A 5,308-nucleotide genomic window follows, 5' to 3' on the forward strand; every position below is an offset into this window, starting at 1 on the left:
ATTCAATGTTCCAACCTCTCACCTATCCACCCATTTATTAGTTCACTCATTTGTGCAACAGATATTTAAATCCCTATTACCTGCCAGGCACTGGGTACTAGGGATCTAGTAGCGAATGGAACAGGCACAGAATCTGACCCATGGAAGTTATAATAGGGAAGACAAATATCCATTAGATTTCTAATAAGCGCTTCAAAGAAAAAGCCTGGGATGTTAGTTATGTGGGCAGACAATAGGGGAGAGGCCTATCTTGATGTAAGGAAATAGGAATGGATTCTCCGAGGAAGGGAGGTTTAAACTGAGACCCAAATCATAGGTAAGAGTTTTCCCAAAGAGAGATGAAGGGGGCGTGTGGCAGGTGGATGGCAGGGAACATGTACTCCAGAGAAGGGAAACTGGAGGACCAGAGAGAAAGGAAATATGACAAGAGGTAAGCCTGAATAAGAATGTGGGCTCTAGACTTTATCTTATGAGCGGGGCAGGCTGGGACATCCATATCCTAAGGAATTGGGTCATTTAGTTGGAAGGATCACAGGTAGAAAAGCTTAAGGAAATGTTGCCTTTTAATGTAGTGCAACCTGTGTTGCTTTTGAATCAAAAACACAGGCACAAGCCCCATCATGCAAGGTTCTTAATGGCTGTGCTTGCTCTTGGTTCTCTTTGGGTCAGCCGACCATGCTGTATTATCCTCTGGTTGCATTACTCTTGTCACCCAACGAAATTGCAAACAATGCAAGGGCAAGGATGCTGCCTTCCATTCCTTCCATTGCCCATTGCCCGGTGTGCCTTGCTGGTGCTGGGTAGTTGGTAGACAGCCACGGCGTCTTGGAAAGAGCACTGGGCATAATGCAAAGAGTCCAGGATTCACCTCCCACCACTCGGCGGCTGTGAGAGCTCCGCGGCGAGGCATTTACCCTCTCTGAGCTTCAGTTTCCTTGCCTATAAAATAGGGACATCACAGACAGTTTATAAAGTGGTGTGGAAGGATCAAAGAAGAGATAGCAGGCAAAAATTCTAGAGTGCTGTGCATGTATAAGATGAGATAATTAATGCTGGACAGAGCGGGCGGGGGCCATGGGCCCTGCCTTCAGCCAGCACAGCCTTCCTACTTACCTTCCCGCTCAGAAGAATCACTCGACCACCAGGCTGCCACGGTAGCTTCACCCCACATGTGATCGGCTTTCGGGGGTGAGTCTGGAGCTGTGGCCAGGAGCTGGGAGCCCAAGAGGACACCCATTCTCTGATGTTCCTCCCACAGCCTGCATCCGGCACCCCTCATCTCCAAGTTGCCCTCTAGTCCACACCTTTCCCCATAAGGGCAAGTCACTTCGTGGTGTAGAGAGCAGAAGGCCACACTCTGGCTCTCAACATGAGCGTAAACTGCATGGATCCAGGGATATATATTTTTTTCCCAACCAAGGCATATGGAAAATACATCATTGTGCGATGCAAAAGCCATATATATGGAGGGCCAACTTTCTATAAACATGGTATCCACAAGGCCAACTGTGGGACTTGAGAGTGCACAGATTTTGGTATACAAGGGGGTCCTGGAGCCAATCCCTCATGTATACCTGAAGACAACTGTGTTTTTCAAGCAGAAATTCATGGGATACTCACATACAAGTGACCCAGGCACGTATTAAACCTGCAAATGCACGAGCCCCATCCCAGATCCACTAAATCAGAATCACATGCACACTCAGGCCCCCGACTTTGCCGTGGTGGATGGAGGCCCACACTCTGACCTCACAGAGAGAGAGATGAACACCCAACTTCCACCAACTTGACCTCAGCCTCCTTGTCTATACTTGTTTTTTTATTTTTTTTTATTTTATTTTTTTTTATTTTTTTAGAGACAGAGTCTCACTTTGTTGCCCAGTCTAGAGTGAGTGCCGTGGTGTCAGCCTAGCTCACAGCAACCTCAAACTCCTGGGCTCAAGCGATCCTCCTACCTCAGCCTCCCGAGTGGCTGGGACTACAGGCATGCGCCACCATGCCCGGCTAATTTTTTCTATATATATTAGTTGGCCAATTAATTTCTTTCTATTTTTAGTAGAGACAGGGTCTCGCTCTTGCTCAGGCTGGTTTTGAACTCCTGACCTCGAGCAATCCGCCAGCCTCGGCCTCCCAGAGTGCTAGGATTACAGGCATGAGCCATCACACCCAGCCTTATCTATACTTGTGATGATAGATTATATCAACCTCTACCTCAGTTGCTGCGAGGGTTAAATTAGGTGAAATATGGAAGATGCTTAAAGCTGCGGGTGGCACTTAGAAAGCATTGGATAAATGGTTGCATTTTTGTTACGTCATCCTGGAGTCTCTGTGGGCTGATGGGGAGCTAATATCTGGAAAAGCAAAATGAGTTATCAGAAGTCACACAGCTAATTAGCAGCCAAGCAAGGCCAACGCCCCCGGATGCCTAACTCCTCACGTGGCATTATTTTGGCCACCCTGGGCTGCCTCCTTGAAGCCCTGAACTCCCCTGAATGGTTTCTTCCACACACAGGTCTCTCTAGGTGGGCGGACAGAGCTCTCTACTGGGCTCCCTTTCATTAGCAATTTATCTGGATATTGCTTTGTATCTTGCAAGCAGATAACCAGCCTGAGCCCCGCTGACCTCTAGAATCCCTTCAGATTTAATAGAGTTTGCATTATCTGACAGGTACCCCAGCTCCTAACATTTAGGTAAACTGCGGAGCTTCCACACCTGACCCCGGACAACCTGCCCCAGGGCTCTGAAGCCTTTGCCTTTCATGCCACGAGTCCCCCCTCCCCATTCCCCCACCCCTGCCCACCTCCCCCTTTCAAACAGCCGCAGACGCTTGTGTTCAGCAACACGCCCTCCGATGCAGGTGCTGACTTAATGCGAGGCACGCAAGATGCGAAGCCCTAACCACTCCCCTTGCAGATCCCAGCCCTGCCTCTTTGAGACTGGGGGAGATTTAATTTAGATAGAGATGATTCCTTTTGATACGGATGTCCCAGCCTACCCTTGAGGAACAAACAAACAAGGCAAGTGCCTCTTGGAGCCAGACGCTGGAACACAGCGGCATTGTCGCCGCGTGCCAGAACCCTGCTTCCGCCTTTCTCTGTCTCTTGTGAAGAATTCAGGAGTGTCTGCGCTCAGATATCCTTAAAGCCCCCTCCAGCCACTCTTGACCCACTGCCCACCTTCCCAATGGGTGGGAAGACAGACAGGTGTGTGACTTTCACGAATCGATGCAACCTCCTCTTGTTGAGTGTGCTGTTTGCCCCCCTGGGATTGCACCTGTCCGCTCCTGCCCCTCCACACCCACCTGCCCTTCCCCACTCGCTGCCCTGGAAACCCACACACAAGAGAAGTGGGACCTGGCATGGCATCTCAAGGACTCAGTTTACCTATTAGTAAGATGAGAGTGCCAACCTAGATCATTTTAAAGGTCTCTTCCGTCTCACTGTGGTCCTCTAGCTCACTCATACTTACCTGTCCCCAGGCATTAGGCCAGGTGGGGCTATCAGCCAACGTGACTGTAGCATCTTAGAGCACTTTGTATGACAGGTTTTTAGAGCACTTTGTATGACAGGTTTCCAAACTTTTTCCATTCATGCCATCCTTAATGTTTTACTAAGGTTTTTTCACAGTCCCTTATGCCAAAAGAAATACCTAATGGTTCTACGTAGGTACTTAGGCCCAAAGATCTTAATGAGTATTTATGTCCTAACAACATAGTAGCCATTAAAAAATATACATAAATTGTTTAATTTTCTTCTTGAATAGTAACAATTACTTACTAATGTGATGGATGTGCCTGTTGGGCACTGCGCAACTTCTCAAATTGTGGAATTAGATTAAACATTGACTCTCACATTTTCTGTTCCACCTTGACTTTTGCATGCTACTTGCTTTGTATCACAGCAACCACCAATAATCCAGCTCTGTAAAACTATGACATCATCGGAAGGAATGTTGAGCAACCTAATACTGGAACTGTGGCTTTTTACCTCAAACTGTCATTTTTCACAGTGTTGTGTAGATGTCACGTATCATTGTATTTCCTTAGAAATTTAAAAATATCCCACGGCACCTCTATGAGTTTGATGTAGCACCCCAGGGCACTTTGCCACAGAGTTTGGGAATCAGGGCTCTATAGTCTAATTTCCTAAACACATATCTAACCCTCCTGTTCCCTGCAGCCTCCAAGAGAATTTAGTGGGAACCTCATTGTATCACTTGCCACCCTGATCTCTCAGAGGATTTGGAGAAGCTGGCCACTTTTGCATTCAGAGAAGTTTCTTGGGACAGTCTGGTTGGAGAAACTAGAAGAACTTTGCACGTTTTCTTTCCTTGCTCAAGCCCAGAAACATTAAACCAGAAGACAGCTCATACTTAGGCCATTCCAACTAATTGCCTGCTGGAGTTTGCTGAATGTGTACGCAGATAGGTTAAGCCCTAAACATGCTGATGACAAGTAAAAAGAAAATACAAGGAGGCTATGGCGTAAATGTATTAGGTTGGCTGCATACGCGGTCCAGATTACCTGGGGAATTGTTCAGCCTTATATTTAGTGTGGCTGAATATACACAGTCAGGATCAAATTTGGCATTAAATTATATTTTAAGTAGCTGTTAAGCACGGTCATATGGCAGGTACTGGGCTGAGATTTTTATACTTATAGATTCTACCCACACAGCTCTGTCATGTAAGTACCACTGCACCCCCATCTAACAGCAAAGAAAACAGGTCTTGGAGCTGTTACACAGCACAAAAGCAGTGAGGTCCGGCCTTAAACTCCTATCCTCATGATTCCAGAGACCCAACTTTTAGCCACTTATACTGCCTCTTTGAAAATGTGATTTTTTTTTTTTTCTTCCCAAGGATGCCAGATGGCTCACTTGGCAGGAACACCTAAGAATCTTACCCAAGATTTCCTTAACAAACCTATAATCCCCAGGCCGCGGTACTGCAGCCCTGAGCCCACGTTTTTCCCCTGGCCCCAAAGCAAATACACAGCTTTTAGTTTGCCCCCTGACCTTTGTGTTCTTCTGTTTCCTGTGAGCCTTCCCCCTTCCCAGTGGCTGCAAAGATGTTTCTCCCATCTTGTTCGCCTGACCCTTCAGCAACACTGAGAATTACTTCCTTTCTGTTCCCCTCATCCCTCCACCCAACTCTCATGGCACCTGGGAAGGAGAGAATACCAAGTGTCCTTTAAACAGAAAAGTCACAAGCTATAAAAGAATAGGAAGTGGCATTTGACTAGCATAGAGGATGGAAAATTTAGAGGCCGTTGCTTTAAGTCATAGGGAATCTATTAGATCAGGCTTA

The 5,308-nt window shown here is 46.9% G+C and overlaps 1 long non-coding RNA gene across 1 annotated transcript; it reads right to left on the reverse strand.

The window, feature by feature from the left end:
- Positions 1-545: 545 nt before the first annotated feature.
- Positions 546-3,925, reverse strand: LOC105884483 (uncharacterized). The gene is made up of 2 exons (XR_001160243.3): positions 3,778-3,925; positions 546-939 (listed from the first exon to the last, which is right to left on the reverse strand). It is a non-coding gene; the product is annotated as an uncharacterized LOC105884483 (long non-coding RNA).
- Positions 3,926-5,308: the final 1,383 nt, after the last annotated feature.

The sequence above is a fragment of the Microcebus murinus genome, chromosome 23 (assembly GCF_040939455.1).
Source record: "Microcebus murinus isolate Inina chromosome 23, M.murinus_Inina_mat1.0, whole genome shotgun sequence".
NCBI classification, from domain to species: Eukaryota; Metazoa; Chordata; class Mammalia; order Primates; family Cheirogaleidae; genus Microcebus; species Microcebus murinus.